Raw genomic sequence first — 18,179 nt, forward strand, 5'->3', positions numbered from 1 at the left:
TACAATCCAGATGACCACCCATAATTAGCCAGTAAGAAACCAGGGCAGAACATGGGATCATGCAAGAAAAGGGGAATAGGATAGATTGTGATGGAGAGATAAAAGGGAAAATGGAATAGGGGGATTAAATTGGGAGGGAGCTAGGAGAGCAGGGTAGAGCAGGAGGTAATGTGGAGAGTACAGTGTTGTTTCTTTGTGCGGGTTGGTCTAAAAACCACCATGGCTGACTTATAGGAGGCTAACAGAAGGAACCTCAAAACTGGCCAGTTTAAACTGGGAGAAGAGCTTTACAAGTAAAAACACCCTGAGAGGCCTTTGAATTCTTTAAGAGGGGAGATATTTATCAGGTTTTCTATTTAAAGTGTATGTGAAAGCAATAAAAGAACCAGGAGTGATCATTCCCCAGGAGGCAGAGGCAAGTAGGTCTCTGTAAGGCCAGCCTGGTCTACAGAGAGAATTCCTGACCTCCCAGAGAAAATCTGTCTTAAAAGACCAAAGGCAGAGACAGAAAAAGACAAAAGTCCATGCAATCCAAACATGCCATTCCTATTCCTGGTAAAGGCTTTGTAATCTTTCGGGAGGGGTATTGTGAGAGAGGGGGAACAGAGACAAACACACACATTCACACACAGAAAGAGACAGAGACAGAGACAGAGACACAGAGAAAGAGAGACATGCACACAGGAGTGCCCACACACATGCACACACAGACACAGACACAGACACACAGACACACAGACACGCACACACACACACACACACACACACACACACACACACACACACACGGGGGGGGTGAGGGAGGGAGAGGGAGGAGAGGGAGGAGAGGGAAGAGAGCAGGAGATGAGGAGAGGGGGAGACGGGGAAAGTGCTTAAGGGAATTAAAGCCAGGACATCCTTCTATTATGCTAGGTAAGAACTCTCTCCTGTGTAGCATCCTCTGTAGTTCTCTCTTTCCATTTATGTATAAACAGTGTCGCTAAATCATCAGGGCACCCTTGAACTTTTTGTTTTCTTTGCCTCACAGCCTCTCCTCCCAAGCAGCTGGGTTAGGAGATTGTACCTCTAAGCCCCACTTCCAGTAGGGTTCTCTTTGAAAAGTCCTTTTCTGTGAGGATCCCTTACCATCTCTCCAGACTGTCTTTTGCTCCCTTTTTCCGAGCATTTAAAAATACCATGCCTAAGAATCTTTTGCAGGGAAGGGGATAGTGAGCTGGGAAGGCCTATTTCTTCATTTCGAGATTCTGGTAATAAACATGTCATAAATATAAATGCCAAACTCCGGAAATGCAGGTGTAGAGCGTCAGATTCTATTTGGACTTAAATGATGTGGTCTTTTGCTCTAATTTCTACCATGCTCTCCGTTCCTCAAGTCCATGCATTTCCTTAGGGTGCTGCCTTTCCAGAGTACTGGTATGCTGCAGGGTGCTCAGTTCCACATCTGTCTGCACTATTTCAAAGTTTCCCTCCAGCCCACACATCTATGCCTAGAGCTAGAGGTTAGAACCATCTGTCCATGCTCATGAACCAACCATTCCAGATAGGTATGGTGTTTTTTTTTTTCCTCTGTACTAAAATTAGGACAGTCCAGGCCTGTTGTTAGACCATTCACACCACAATATAGTCACCAATCAAAGGCCAGCGGAGAATCGGATCTTCACCACTGCAGTTTCCAATTTATTTTCATTTTCCGGACCTTGGAATTCCCCCCCCCCTTTTAAATGGGTGCATCATCCCTAATATTTTTTATTTTTTATGTTATTATCATTTTATCCAGCATTACTGTATCATTAATGGCAATTTTAAGTCTCTCGTTTTGCCAGTTCAAAAAAAAAAAGAAAAAAGAAAAAAGAAAAAAGAAAGAAAAGAAAAAGAAAATGAAAAACACGTAATACTTTTCTTCAGTACAAAAGGTAGTCATGACGGAATAAGGCGCTTAAGGGGTTCTGTGATACGAAATTTTCACGGCCTAGCTGGTTTCTGTAAAGTTTACAAGGAAAAGCTCGCATTGCAACTTAAGTGCCACGACGGGAGAAATATTCCCTTGCGTGTTCACTGCTGTATGTCCCTTGTACCTGATAATTCAGGCACTTATCATCGGAAAGGGAGAAAAAAACAGAAGGAAAAACATAAGTCCTGACGGCTGAAGGGCCAGTCTGTGAGTATGTCCTCCAATATGCAACCGGACTCATCTCCTAAATGTGGCTGGCGAAAGGGGTAAAGGGGTCTGGCCAGGCAAGGCCTTCTTTCTAGACGGGCCTGTTATTTTCTCTTTCTACGGGCATTTTGTTACTTTTCAGTTTGGTCGCTGAGCTTTTCAGACAGGATAACCCTATGTATTGCAGGCGCCATTTTGAGGGAATGACCTGAATAAATGGTTTCCTGACAGAACTCTGACCACGGTTCTGCACAGGACTTGTTTCAAAGGGTCTTCAGACACGGTTCTGGGGGGCAGGGGAGTGGCTCAAGTCTGTACATCTGTGAGGCTCCGGCCTAGCTCTGCACTGAGCACTGTTCCTAGCGCATGCCCCATGCGTACCCCTCAGATACTCAGATGGGCGACGTGGGTCCCCAGGCCCCCCCGGCGAGGGCCGAGCGCTGCTGCCCATTGGCTGAAGCCCAGGACAAGGCCAGCCACCCACAGTCTTTCCCAGGGCGAGCCACCCACACCTCAGTGTTTCACAGACTCCCGCCAAGTCTGCTCAGCTGCCTTGGAGGCCCTCGGCTCTCCTTCCACAGCCACCTTGGCTTTTTGCCCGTTGGCGGCCAGGCTGCCACTCCGCAGCTGCCCTGAGAAGCTGCTAACCACATGGCTTCGGCGGTGCCACCTTCGAGTTATTTTTCAACCGGACTTCCAGCCGCCATCATGGTGAGTCGAGGGGAGGTCCCGGGTGACAGTGAAGACCAGCCCTAAGCTGCAGATTCCTTACACGGGGTTGAAATTCGGTTTTTAGGTGTAGCACAAAGAAATGGGGAGAGGGCAAAAGGGGTTCCTTCGAATTGTCCAGTTCCCCCACTGGACAGCCCCAAGGGTTAGGCCTGGAGGGCAGGAGTCGTGGCCTTGCTGACTTTGCGGCCTACAAAAGCACTGAGGGGCCCCGGGAAGATGGCGGTCGGCCGGTGGCCAATGGCAGCCCTGGGGACCTCGGGCTGGTCCAGGGTGGGCCATGTGCAGGACCTGGGCATCCTGTGACAGCCCTTTCCCGCCTTTGGGCGGAGGTGCCCGGAGGAGTAGGCCTTGGGTCAGGCCCGCGGCCGCCCAGGCCCCACCCTCCCGCACAGGCCCTTGTCTGGAGCAGCTTCCGGGTAGGAGTCAGTGCGGGCTCCTTTGCCAGGTGGCGCCTAAGCTGGCTGCCTCAGAGCCTGTGGACTTTTGGATTAGCTGCTGTGTCTAGGGTGACTCAGCAAGTATGGTTATTGGGAGGCTGAAGACGGGCCTTCACAGGCTGCCATTGGTCAGGCTCTGTGGACAGTGGTGCCTGAGTGGTGGAGGCAGCTTTGCCTCAGCTGTGTGTTTAACTTCTGGTGTGCATGGGCTGGGGGAGAGCCCTAGAAGCCTGAGCTGGGTTGAGGAAAGGGTGAAGGAGGGGATAGCTAGACAGGACACGCGCTGTACCCCACCACAGGACGCTAGCTTTAGAGCTTCCAGGTTAGTTTAGGCTACAGTAAGACTCTGCCTCAGAATCAGTACTGTAAACGTTGATGGCCATTTAGTCACAAATCCCTTGTATGTTGCATCTTGTTTATAATTTTTTGCACTTTAAAGGTAAAGGAAGAAATTCATACAGTTTATGACAGATGTGAAAATTAAGTTGGACTTTTGTAAACATTTGCAATAATTGTGAATCACAATTGCGAATCATCTATTACAGTAATTAAGATCGCACAATACCGGACAGTTACTCACTACATTAGTGTTTGAAATGTGAGGACTTCAGACTTTATATTAGCTAGTATTTGTGACATACATGGAAATTTGCCTAGTACAGTGATTTAATTGCATTTCAAAAACGTTATCCTAAAATCTTTAATAACAGTATTCTCAGCTTCTAGCACTATTTGTCATGTGGATGTTCAAATATAATGGAATATGTTACTGTACATAATAGCAAAGTTTGTGTGTGCTAGCCTCCAAGTTCATTGCTGGTATTCTAATATTTCCCGTTAAGTCATAGCACATTTGGAGATATAATTAATCTGCCTTAAATTTATTACAATTTGTTTCAGATGCTATTTGCAATTAATGCCCACTTGTAAGGGGAAATTCAGGTTTCTCCAGTGAGGTGACACTGGGCATATCAACCACACTTAAGAGCAGGTTCAGGAGTAGTTGTCCAACACAAAACAAACTCAGTGTTGGTATAGTTTCTGTTTTATTTTGGCCATTTTGTCTTGGTTTTGTTTGTTTTGATTTTCATCTTTTTGGGTGTTTCTTTTTGTTTTTCAGAGAGGGGGAGGGATGGAGGGAGGGAGAGAGGGAGGGAGGGAAGGGAGTGAGGGGGGGAAGAAGAGAGAGGAAGAGAGGAATAGCAGTATTAAAAAGAGAATTAGTACCTATAGAAAGTTAAGGGCAGAGGAGGAGCTGGGAAGGGCTAGTATGCTCGCATGGACTGGGAAATATGGGATGGGTACTTGTTATACTGAAGGATCCTGAAGGCCAGCGTGAGCATTGGTGTGCTGACAGATACCACAGGTAGCCATTTGTCTCTCTGCCTTTCATAGATAGCAATGAGTTTCACAATTCCTGAGGGATGCTGGCTATTATCTAACCACCAGAAACCCTCCTGTAGTCCAGGCTGAGCTCATACCTGGATATTTGGACTGCCTCTTGGAGTCAGGGGAATTGGAGTTTCCTTTGGCTCTGACAGTGAACTTTATTTTAAACATGAATACAGTCAAGTCTTGTTTATCTATTTTGTTTTTGATACTGCAGTTTTGGAGACACAGACAGGAAAACTGCCACATACAATGTCATGAAAATTTACACCTATGTTTTAATGTGTGAGTTTTATAATGTTAGCTCTTTTTATAACTTAAAAAAAGCTTTATTTATTTTATGAGTACACTGTAGCTGTCTTCAGACACACCAGAAGAGGGCATCAGAGCCCCATTACAGATGATTCTGAGCCACCATGTGTTTCCTGGGAATTGAACTCAGGACCGCTGGAAGAGCAGTCAGTGCTCTCAACCAGTGAGGCATCTCTCCAGCCCATAACTTTAGCTCTTAACTTTGACTCAGTTACTTATTCTAAGTTAGTTATGTGTTTAAAGTGTGAGGTGTAGGTTACACGGTAAGCAATTTGACTTCATCCAAAAAGATAGCTAGTTTCTTTTCTCACCTTGGTAGTCTATGCCACACATGATGGGAGTCTTGTATTTCAGTAGAAACTGACCAGATTTAAAAGGCTACTCATGTGATTCCAAGTGGAGTCTGACCATTCCAGAAAGCCAACTATGTAAACCAGGCTGGGGACGATGAGCCACATGGTTCAGTGGATCTAGAGACCAGCTTCCATCATGTTACCAATTAGTCAGTCTTGTGCATGTAATAAAAACCCAGTTCAGACTCTGAAAATAGAAGCTTAGATGTACTCTCTTGCCTGTGTGTGCTCTGTGATTTTTACTCGTTAGTGCCCGGAGTTGTTCACGTGCACTTACAGGAAGAAGAAAAACTTGTTTGGAACCTCCTCAGGAAGACTGTCCTGTATTTTCCTACTTTGGCTGGTTTGGATCTGCACACTTTCTCCATGATAAATAGTGTGATTCAGTGATTATAGTGAAGTGTAAGTATAGCAAATTATGAAAGCGGGATGTGGATTGAGGGAAGACTGTGAACTTGTAGGAGGTATCAGTAGTTAGGCTTCTCATGGGTCTTGTTCTTTCTAATCTTGTAATTGGCTTTGAAAGACGACAGGTAGTGGCAGAAGCAGGGTTTGTGAGCCCAAACCTGACTTGTTAGAGCACGCTAGTGGGAAAAAGAAACACGACCAGGCTGGTTTGGGAACCTTTGATTTCTGGGTGGATGCAGAGTTACTTGTGATGTGGAGGTACAGTTTTCTGTGTCAGTTACTAGGAGACCTTTCCAGGGCAATTGTAAAGTGATACACCATAGTCCTAAGGAGCTGTCTCACTGCTTGCGTAGGAAATGAAGAGGAACAAGAAGGAAATGGGATGTATAGTCTCTTAGTCATTTTTATCTGTCATAGCTGGTGGATGGAAAGGAAAATGCTGGGGTCAATTCTGATGCTGACTAAGACTTAGCCTCTAGCTACTTTTATGTAAACTTTAATTTAAAATGTAATTTTATCACCCCCTCCCTCCCCTCTCCTTCTTCTAACTCCTCACATGCCCACTTGGTCCATCTCAAATTCACATCCTCTTTTTCTTTAATCAAGATTGTCATATGTATGTACGTATGTATGTATAGATAGATAGATAGACATATCTATATATATATATCATATGTTATATCATTGATGATTCATATATATGCATATATGATACATAAAACACATAAATATATAAATACAAGTAGCAGAATTGTTTTCTGTTATTTGTATGAATGTTTTCAGGGATATCCACCTGGTATTGGATAACCAATTAGGGTTCTTGTCATGAGGAGGACTATTTTCTCTCACTCTCAGCTTTCCTTAGCTAGCTGTAGTTCCTTGTCTAAGGTTGGTACCTTGTAAGGTTTCCCATGTCTATTGGTCTATTAGCTTGTGGAGCACCCTACAAAGGATGCAGTTGAAATTAAACTAAGAGAAAGGATCTACGTAAGTCTTCATATTGGGCCAATCTTAGGCCCATTCTGGACTAAGAACTTCACGGCCTGTTCTAAAGGAAAATGCACTGTTGAACCCATTGTGAAGAAGCTCAGGATGTTTTACAAGACAGTGGATAAGCAAAGAGGAAAATAAATTTTAAAAATCATCCAGACAGAGTCAAAGGACATTATTAATAAATGGGATGCATAAAGAAACATGACTGGAGCCAAAATCAAAGCCACAGTGCTACAGCTCAGAAGGCAGCTAGACAGAGGCCACCTTCCAGGTCTCCATACAGAAAGGCTCTAAGCAAATTAAGTTAGTTGTTGGTGTTAGGGAGAGAGTCAAAGGACCATCAGATGCAGGTGTACATGAGCCTTCTAACTGGGGCAAACCTCACTCTGTGATGAGCAGGGTAAGTAGTAAGGCTGGAGAATCACGTTACTAGACCAAGTAGCATAATAGGAGTCTAAGTATTTAAAAAACTAAATCCATTTAAACTACCTAAATGAAACAATTAGGTTTCATTCAGATATAAGCAAGAATAACAGGAGATCACGGTAAACCCTAAGCTAACCCTAGCTCTTTCTATTGATTGCATAATGGATATACTAGTTGTTTCCTGTGGCTTCGTCTGTAGTGTAACCATGGATACAAAGGTGGAGCAGCCTGAGTGGAGCTAAGTCACAGTTTGGGAGGGAGTGATAATTGTTGACTTCATGCTTTTCTGTTGTTGTTGTTTTGTTTTTTTTTCTTGAGTAACTTGGGATATGTTTCCTAGTAGGATACAATCACCACTGTAGAGAACACCCACTGTCCATCTTGCAGTTTATAGGATTGTGAAAGAGCAGTGTCTCTCTACTGGGGTAATCATTTTCCTCCAGATAGATCGATCAAGATCTAGAGCTATTTTGTCACAGCTAACGTGAGAGTTGGGCAGTAATAGCTCAGTAAGTAAACACCAGGACACCTTTAAAGACCCTACAGTCCATGGGCTGCTCCTTCCCCTCCGACAAGTACATTTCCAGCTTACATTTTCAAGAGTGAAAAGTTTAACACCCTCCCCAACCTCTGTTACATTGCAGATCTATATACCCAGGGTAAAAACCAAACTGTACAACCAAACCAATGTCTCTCTAGCTGGGTTTCATGCACCAATAAAAAGTGTCAGTTACAGTATCCTCATGCCTACTCTTTCTTCATAACTGACAGTGTATTTACAGAACACCTTCATTGCAAAACCAACTGTTTACATTACTTGCAATATAATGTCAACATGCTAACTATAGCCCTTCTTCAACTGTAGAAACTCAGTCCCTTGGGCCAGGATGGGCTCCTCCACCAACTAAGCAAGGATATTTTTGGGTCTCCCTTGTGGGTGCTGTTGCTGGTAGGCAGTAGGATAAAAAAAAATGATACAGAAGCCCAGGAAAGGCATAGAGGGAATCATTAAAATAGTAAAGATCTAGCCATATAAGCAAATTCAGGGATCCAACCCAGTGTTTCTCTTCTTTCCAAGATAGGAGGATGAGAAAAGGAAAATCTACAGTTGCCAAGGCAGGGAGAGCCAGATGATCTCCAGGCTGTCATCCACAAGTCACCTGACTCTTTATCCTGCTCATCACAGAATGAGGTCTGCCCAGTTAGGTTCATGTTAGTCCTGGGACCTGTGGTCAAGCATGGTACACTGTTCTTATAGTTCTATTTTATGGGGAAATTTGGCCCAGAGGAAAATAGAGATATTGTCTGAGTCTACAGGGCAAGATCTGATTCTGAATCCCTTAAGTCTGATTCTTAGATGAAGATCGTTAACCTTGGAGATAGGGAAAATAATACCATGAATATTTCAAAATATTTCTAATACCTCTATCCCTAATTTTGGATTTAGATGTTCTTACATTCAGTTTGTTAATTAATGACTGCAGTGGGCAGAGCCTGCCTCGGGACCACAGTAGTGGGTAGGAAAGAAACAGGTGTGTCTGTCTCTCACAAAGTACATGGAAGAGAGGGAAGTCAGAGAGGTGGACTGTTAAAGCTGATCTGTGGTGAAATTCAGGAAACACAGATGTCACGACGTTAACTATTTTAAGGATACAGTGACATTAAGTGACTAAACGCTACTGTGAAACCACCATCACCATCATTCCTAAAATGTGCACCACCAGAAATAAGGATTCTGTATTAGTTAAAGAGTAACTCAGTGCTTCTCCTCTAGAGCTCCTGATCCACTTGCTTACATTTTATGGATTTGCCTGTTCCTCATACATGTGAAATCATGAAACATTTGTTCTGTACTAATATATCACTTATTTACCCATGTTGTGGTTTCATATAAAAATCCATTCTTTTTAAAGAGCTGATTAATAATAGTCCATTGAATGGATCCAGTACATTTCTGTTTGTCCATTTGTTGGATGACACCTATTTGACATCTTTCCATCTATTTTTATATGAGCATTAGTTTACAAATATCTTAATTATGTTTTTACTTATTTACTCTGTGTGCGTCTTTGTCTGGGTCTGTGTGGTGTGTGTGCATGTGTGTATCAGAAGACAACTAAAGGGAATTAGCTTCCTCTCTCTACCATATGGGTCTCAGGGATCAAACTATGTCCGTCATGCTTAGCTCGGCTGTCAACCCTTAAGGTCCTCTTTGGCATATATGTAGAAGTAGAATTGCTGGTAATTTCTGTGTTTAATATTTCTGTGGGGGTGGTGAGTGGAAATGATTATGGTGTGCTTTTCCATGAGGTGTTGTGATGCTTAATCTCAGTTGTCAACCTGATGAATGTGGAATCATCTGGGAGATCGAGTCTGGGTGGTGCCTGTGGGGGATTCTGTGATCTTGCATCATGTCTAGCACCAATGGTAGAGCACATGACAAGGTGTAAAAGAGCCGTTGTCCCGTTTCCTCGCTCTCTGTTTCCTGACTGCGGCTGTGATGTGACCAGCTGCCCTAAGCCCCTGATGCTGAGCCTTCTCTAATTATGGACATAACCTTGAACTCTGCACCCTTAAGTTGCTTTTGTTGGGTATTTTTATCATAGCCAAAGGAAAAGCCACCAAGATAGATGATTGGCAACCAGAAATTTTTTTTTTTGCTTTTATTTTTCATCTTGAAAAACAGTCTGTAATATTTATGCTCCTATAGAACAAACAGAACACTTCATAACTTCTACAGCTCAGACCACATGACTGGGGCCAATTATTGCTTCCCCAAATAATACTTTATCCCCCACACTGGGTTATTCTATTTTTTTGCCTGGTAGAACTTGGGCAATAAAGAGGTAACCTGTCTCCTGTGAACCTTTTATTTTAACACAAAAATCACATCCCAGCTACCTGGACCTCTCATTCCTTCTAGGGAGGAAAACTTGAATAGAATTGTTCATTGACTCAGCCCACTCAGCCACCTAGCGCGGGTGAGTCAAAACCCTTTCCTTTCCGATATTTGTTTTTACTTTATTATCATGTGCAAATGCTATAGATGTTTTCTAGGCATCTCCAAACTTCTTTAAATGACTCATGTGTTTATAAATACTTTGGCTATGGTATTTTATTTCTAGCAAGTATTTCCTCATGATTTTTCAAAAACCATTCAAGTCATATACTTTAAAAAGAAGATCATTCTTTTTCTTGGATGAGGGAGATAGTTCAGTTGGTAGACTGCTTGCCTTCCAAGAATGAAGACAACCTGATTTTGATTCCTTAAATTCACATAATAAAGTCAGATGTGGTGATGCATGCTTTTAACACCAAGATAGGGAAGAGGAGGCAAGAGAATAACTGCATGCCACTGTTGGTCTGCGTTCTGCTCACCTCAGGGCAGGGATGGCAGCTCAGGAGGCAAAACATCTTTGGTTGGGGAGGGGTTTGACTGTGCTTATCCAGCCATAGCCAGTTGGGTGCTGGGTTTCAGGGAAGACTCAGCTCCAGGTGAGGGAAAGCACAGTCTGAGATGTGTGAAAGCCAGAGCTGGTTCAGGGGTCTTTGGCCTGCAATGAGGGTGGTGCTGCGGGGTTCCTCTGACTCTCCGACATCCAGATGCTGCTGGGAGTCTTGGAACAGCCTAGAACTGAGTCAGAGGACCTGCAGGCTGAGGACAGCATCTAGCCTGGGGCAGGAGTGGTGGAGTAGGGATGGAGGAAGAGGGTTTCCAGCTTAGCTGCTGTGACTGTCCTTAGCTTGGTGGTGGTTGTCTGGGAGTACAGATGAGCCTTCTACAGGAGACTTAGCTGTGGTTCTGTAGGCCTTTTCCACGCTGCCCTGGTGGATCTTGATGAAAGACAGCCCATGTTTCTAAAGTGTTCATTCATTATTCATGGCAGAAAATGGATCCATACCCTACTTCTCAGGGTGGACCCAAGATTAAATACCTTTTGGATGGAGGAATGTCTGGAAGGGAAGCTTATTGGCTAAGTCCTCAGGGCCTCTAGGTACCTCATTAGCATGGAGAACTCTGCTCTGGGCCCACAAGACTACAGGCCAGGTTTCCTTATGTGGGGAATGTGGCACATGTTCCAGGCCAGGAATCTGTCACCTAAGTCTCAGGTGTGTGCCCACCAACTCTCTGGGTCTCAACCTGCTCCACCTTAGCAAACTTTCTGGTGTTGTTTTACCATCCCACATTCCACTAGCCACCGCACTAGCAAATTCTGGATTTCCAAACAAATGAGAAAACATTTGGTAAATGGCTCCTGAGAAACAACAACCAATGCTGTTCTATAACCAATTGTCACACACACACACAGAGACACACACACACATACACACATACCATACTTTTCTCTTTTTTTATGAGCAACGGTTTTACCAAGGTTATCTCTCAGGAGACTTTATAACCATTCCTTTGATTAATTAATATTCATTTAACAACAGAGAAATCAATATTTGGATTCCATAGTTCCCATTTTATAACTGGATCTTGTATTTTAATTAGGAATATTGATGATGCCCAATATAAACGTAACATATTTCCATATTTCCTTTCTTACTGTGTATTTAAGATATGTGATAATGCATGTGTGTATGAGAGACCCCATATCTTGATGTGCACTTGTCCATTCTTTCACAAAGATAGTTTAAAGTAGTAAAAGTGTGGCCAAGTACTTTTATGGTTAAGAAATAAGGGGAGCATTAGGACAAGTTTTAGTGACAGAGCACTAGGCCACACCCAATGCTGTCACCCACCTTGCACTGTCCTCATGTGCGTTTTGCTGAACGAGCAATCCCTTTCTCCCAGGATGGTAGCATTTTCGTCTTTTTACACCATCTTCTTACAACAGAGGATGTAGTTCACTTCTGCCTTGTTTGCCTACTCTCTCAAAATATGACAATGTGACAGCTGAGTGGGAAAGGAGCTGAAGGGTTGGTCAAAAGCTACCAAGGGTCTCAGCCAGAGTGTCTTCCTTCAACCCACCATTGTGAGTCACGGTTCCTCCTGACTTTAAGTCAGTGACCTTCAGGAGGATTTTAGGTAACTTTCAAGGCTAGGTGATATGACAAGGGATAGCATCTTCCTGACTCTTCCAAAACTCCTTTGACCTAGTACGATGCTGTAAGGAATCTAAGTGAGCACATGGAGAGGTCATCCATGACTGTTTAGCAGATAGCTCCAGCTGAGGTCCACGTTAATGGCAGTCAGCCAGCATCAGCTGCTGACCTGAGAGTAACACAGGCTGCTCTTGCCCTCTAGGTTTAGACCTTCTCCAGTGACCTGATGGAGCTGACAGACAAATTGCAGACTAATGAGCTAATACTAATACCTCTTGTGATTTTAAGATAATTGACCTACTGGTCACTGCACAAAGCTTCCTGCAAGTGCTACATGGTCCCACTGCACAGAAGTCCCACTCAGTCCTTTCCACCATATAATAATTAGGTACTGTGTTATGACCAATCAGCCTTTCCTGCCTGTAAATCCCCCACCCCACCCCACAAAAAAACCTCTGAGGAAAGTCACACAGCCTATGGCCAGATTACAGCTTCAGCTTCCTCTTGCCTGATAAGAACTTGCCAGTTGGTTCTTGGAATTCCTCTTCATGTAAGTGAATTGTCCCAGCCCTAGCCAATAATGGAGACCTACCCTGGAAATCCCTACCCACTCCCCAAGATCTACCTTGTTCACTCCAATACAGTTGATTTGTCTCACTGAAGCTGTTTCTGGAGGTACTCATGGCTAAACTCTGCCCCCCTAAAGGCTGGATAATATTCCAGTATGCAGACACATTACATCACAAACTTTTCCATTTGGGTGTAAGTCCAACTCATTCATTCATTCATTTAAGCAGGGCCCCAATAAGTAGACTAGGCTTGTCTCGAACTGGTAGTGGGCCTCCTGCCTTTGCCTCTTATGTGTTTGAAGAGAACTGTCATGTGCCACAACGGCTGTCTCTTACTTTTTCACTCCACTGCCTCATCCTTTTGTTGCCATATTTAAGAAATTACAGACAAATGTTAAGTCAAGGAGACTTGTGCCTGCATATTCTAAGTTTTATCTCCATCTTGAGTTTTATTGCATACGTTGGTATATGATAAGAGGAAAGGGTCCAGCTTCACTCTTTTGCCTATGAGAAATTTAGCCTTCTGAGCCCCATTGTTCATGGTGTTGGACATCCATGGAAAGGATGACTTCCTGACTGTAGATTATTCCATAGCATGCTATTAATTATTCCTCATCCTCCCGTAGTGCTGGAGAAATGCGTATCATTTACTCCTTGCCCAGACCTTCCTTTAGAGAACCCGTCCACCTCACAGCTCCAGATAGGCAATCTCATGACTCTTGGATGTGGTTGACTGACTACTTCATGGAGACATACTCAGCCAAAGCTGACTTATCAGGCTTTACTCTGGATATGTGTTACCCACAAAGATCCATTATGAATTCAGTTAGCTCTCAAGGATTGCACTGTAGGAGATAGTTTGGTGTAGGGTCTGGTGGAAGATCTTTAGGTCACTGGGGAAGTAAACCAAGTGTAGGATCTTTTCCTCAAGAGACCCATTGATGTATAGACAGAGTAGATATAAAAGCCTGAGTTTGGCTTCACCCAAGTTCCCTCTCCGTTCCCTCTCCATCCTCCTCTCCCTTCCTCTTCTTTTCTCCTTCCCTGTCTCATTGCTGCTGCTTCCTTAAACAAGATAGATCATTCCTCTCCCCACAGGTCACACTTTGACATTCACCATGAAGCCCTCAGTCAGAATTCATTATTGGTGACTTTTGTCTTCTATAATATCAAATGTCCTTTGCAAACAACACCATACCAAATGACTATGCTAATGAGAAAACAAACAAAATGTAAACAAATATTCTTAGGGTTTGGTTCTTATGGGTGGATTGATGTCTATGTGCAGATGAGGGCAGGCACAAGATAAGGCAAGGCCTGTGATTGGGCAGTGAAAAAGTAAGGAGGGCACAAAGATTTGAAGAGAGGAGAGCGAGAAAGGAGAAGAACCAAGATGGAGGAGGAGAAGGACAACCCAGGTCTGTGTGGCCTTAAAGGGCCACAGGTAGCAAGTTGGGTTGAGATGCTTTGTTGATTAAGATGCCGTGTGACCTGCTGGAGCCGGCACTGGTGTGGGTTGAGAGATTTTTTTTTTAATATTTACCGCTACACTTATGCTAAGTATCTAGTCAGGAATCTTATAAAAACTGCAGAAATTATATTTGAATTTAACAGTCATAACACAGTTCTTTAACTGTTGTTTAAATAGTCTTTAAGTGTTACCATTGATTTAGAATTGGCTTAGTAATGAGGCATATAAGCCTCAAATAAGTTTAATTTAAATCTAAGTGTAATTTTCTCTCAAGAAGGCCAGGTCTCTACCCAGAACCTCTGTGTCCCGTGCCATGGTGACAGGCATCTGGTGCTGCTCTCCTACAACACAGCTCAGGGGCAAAATCCTAAGATCTCCTCAGCCTTCCTATCAACTGGAGAGTCTAAGAATGCACTCTCTGCTTTAAAGACACTTATCCCAACTTGCTTCTAGTACTTCTGTTTATATCTTATTGGGCAGAACCAAATCAGATAGGATTCTGGGAAATGTAGTTTCTACTGGAGGCAGCCATGTCCCTGTCTAGAATCTGAGAGTTTTGTTGCTAAGGTTGGTTGAGATAACAGGTAGTAGAGACAAATCGGATTTGGTCATACTTTGAGATAAAATGTGAACTCACTGTCAATGAAGTCTTGACCAACCAGATATAGCTTGCTCTCCTGCTTCCTAAAGGGGTTTGATGTTGCTTCTAACCTTTGTTTTGTTTACCTTTTCTCTCAGGTGGAGGACTCCATACCACCTTTGCACATGCACTTACTGCTGGGATTAAGGAACCCTGCAGTAGATGCTCTGTCACCATGAATATCTTCATATCTAATATCTAATATCGCTAATACTTCTGCTTTGTAGCAACTATGACCATTGAAAGTGCAAGTTATTTACCTTCTGGTTCACTTTGTTCTGCTTCATCTTTATCTTTAAGCCTCTAAGTCCTATGAATCAGGGGCTTGGTTTGGTTCATGCCTGTATTCCCAGCATTATACTAATTAGTTTCTTATTAAGTTGTCCCTACTCCATGGGAAAACTCACGGTTTATTTGATTAAACAAAACTAAAATGATCTGCCTAGAAACAATTTTAAAGTCTCCCATAGCTGATCCAGCAACTCCTCTATTCTTCTCCAGCCTCTGTGGACCACAGCAATGTATTCAGAAGCTCGTGACCTCACATAGGAGGTTTCAGACAATTCCTTACAGCTCCTTCATCTGTTCACCGTCTGCCATGCAACCCCCAATGTTATTATTTAAGTTTTAAAGGAAAAAGAAAAACCAAAGGAAAACAATGACAGGATGTGGGGATTTGTAATTGAAAAAAAGTTCAAAAAAGTCTTATGGAATCAACTAATGAGCTTTCAGATAGAACGACTTCATGGAATGACACAGTCTAGTTTTCTCAATGTCACTGAATGAAAGTTTCACTTCACATTCAAAGTCTTCCTCAAATGCCCTGGTTTCGTCCCCTGCCTTGGTAGGGACAGCATGCCCCCTGATCATTTGCCCTGTCCTGGACAGCCAGAGGCTTGCCGTGGCCGAGGACCAGTGTACTATCTGCCAGTCTATGCTGACCCAGCCAACAAAAACTGAGGAAGAGGGCACCTCATGGAAGCTGTTGTACTCTGGGTGGTGCTGTGTTCCAAAAGCTGCTTTAGACACATGTGTGCAGCAGAAACCTTGTTTTTACCCCTAAAGTGGCATGTCAAAAAAAAAAAAATCAGGTACTTCTGCTTCTGAATTGGCAGAGGATTTATTTTATGCATAATTTTCCATGTTTCTTGGGAAGAAAAGAATGCACCTCTTTTATAAGTGCTTCATTCCTTTCCACCAATGTGAGCCATCTTGAGATCTCTGCAGGATAGAAACCAAACCAAATGGGCATCGTGGGTTGCCCAGGGGCAGGGCATGGGAGTGGGGTCAGAAGAATAGAAATCTGTCTGTCAATCCTCTCCCCCCTCCCCTTTTCACCCACAAAGGCAAAAGACTCTTTCATTAGGGGCTCCACAGATCCAATCCATCCCTGCTAGGTGAGCCTTTCCTAGAAACAAGCACAAAAGGGATCTAGCAGCAAAGCAAGCACTGAGGGAGTGAGATGGGCTACCAAGAGAGGAGAGGAAAAAAAATCAATAATGAAAAGGAGCATTTCAGTATAATTTAATCTTCTGTTTCAATAAAGGCATTTATTACCACATAAATGTAGCAAAGAGCCTGGGCTAATATGAAAAATGAGTTTTATTAGGTAATTATGATACAAAAATTATATTCAATGAGAAAGTGACCCAAAAAAACTTTAGAAAGTTTACTATGTAGGTAGGGAGAGAAGAAAATACATTTCTATTCAGATTCAAATTTTAATTTTTTAATATATGTTTGGGTTTAAGCTCTTTTTGCCCCCCACATTTTCGGGGGAGAAATATCATTTGATTTTCTTATGGGAGTATTCTGGATGGAGAGTAGAGAGGGGATGGGAGGTGGTCCCTCCTAGGGCCCCGACAATAGATTTGCTTTCACTCTGTGGGATCCCCTTCCCCCTTTCTGAACCCAACCCCCAGGAGAGTAAGCAGAGCCAAACAAAGGAAGGGATTAAACAGAAAAGAAGTGTGGGACTAAAAACTGAGGGTCTTAGAGTTTCCTTCTTTCCCCTTCTCTGAGCAATTGGCAGTTAGTAGGGAAAAGTCAGGTCTAACAGGCCTGGAGAAACCCTCAGAGGTGTGAGATGTAAAGAAATATTTTTTTAACCATTTTTTTCTGTAGATGAGAGGATAAACTGAGGGATTTAAAAGAAGGGAATACTACAAAATAATTGAAATTTATTTCATATAATCCTAGAGAAAGAAAAAGAATTACTAGTTACTTAGTAGAGGATAGTCAGAGAGCTTAAAGTTTAGTAGCATTATGGGCCCCTGAGCGAAGTAGAATGGAGAAAAGTATGGGGGAATAAAAGAATAGAGGCCAGTGGCTAAGCTGCCCTAACCCTGAGGACAGGGCTAGGGCAGGCTGTTAACTAGGGTTGGGAGCTTCCAGTCTGCTGGGGTTGATTCTGAGAATCCTTAGGTTTAAGTACAGGACAAGTACATGAGAGCTCTGTCCCAGGGCATTTGCAAGGGTCATCTGAATCTCGGTGATTCAGGACCGAGAGCTTGACCATCTAAAAGGAAACCTCTATTCATACTGTCCAAGACACCGAAGACAGCCTCTCCCAGGTTACCCTGAAAAAGTCCTTGAAGTCACCTTGGTTCACCTTGCTACAAGGTTCAAGAGCCAGGTACTCAGATACTCTGCCTTTATCTCCACAAGAGGTTTCTCACTTTGGAACATGGAGTTCCCAAGTCAGGTTTTCTCTGTGTAGCCCTGACTATCCTGGAATTCCCTCAGTACACCAGGCTGGCAAGTAACTCATGGATCCACCTGCCTATGTTGCTGGAAGTAAAGGTGTGCACCTCCACCACAAGGCTTCTTCAAGGCATTTGCAATCATTCAACTACCAAATGTGGAGAGTCTAGTGACCATCCCCAGGCACCAGGCACAGGGATAGCAGCTAATGGGAAGCAGGCCCAGTAGCCCAAGCGAACAAAGTTCAGAGGGGCAGGAGGAATACATGTAGACACTCTACACAGCAGGGTGATGTGATGGGCCCCTGAGCCCTGTAGAATGGAGAAAAGTATGGGGGAATTAAAGAGTAGAGGCCAGTGGCTAAGCTGCTCTAACCCTGAGGATACCATAGCAATCTCTCCTAAGGTATTCAGAGCAAAGGATTCCTTGGCCCCTAGCACCTAAAATAGACAGCATGGACAGCCATAACCCCGTGGGTGTGAGGGACGTGGGAAGGGAATCAGCCATGTTTGGATTCTTTTCAGAGTTAAATCCTA

The 18,179-nt window shown here is 43.5% G+C and overlaps 1 long non-coding RNA gene across 1 annotated transcript in view; it reads left to right on the forward strand.

The window, feature by feature from the left end:
- Window positions 1-2,564: 2,564 nt before the first annotated feature.
- The window catches only part of LOC148004545 (uncharacterized), a 102,899-nt gene continuing 87,284 nt past the window's right edge, over window positions 2,565-18,179 (forward strand). Inside the window, exon 1 of the long non-coding RNA XR_015624547.1 lies at window positions 2,565-2,869. This is a non-coding gene — a long non-coding RNA (uncharacterized LOC148004545). The remainder of the gene's footprint in view (window positions 2,870-18,179) is intronic.

This window comes from Rattus norvegicus, chromosome 7, assembly GCF_021556685.1.
Source record: "Rattus norvegicus strain SHRSP/BbbUtx chromosome 7, alternate assembly SHRSP_T2T, whole genome shotgun sequence".
NCBI lineage: Eukaryota > Metazoa > Chordata > Mammalia > Rodentia > Muridae > Rattus > Rattus norvegicus.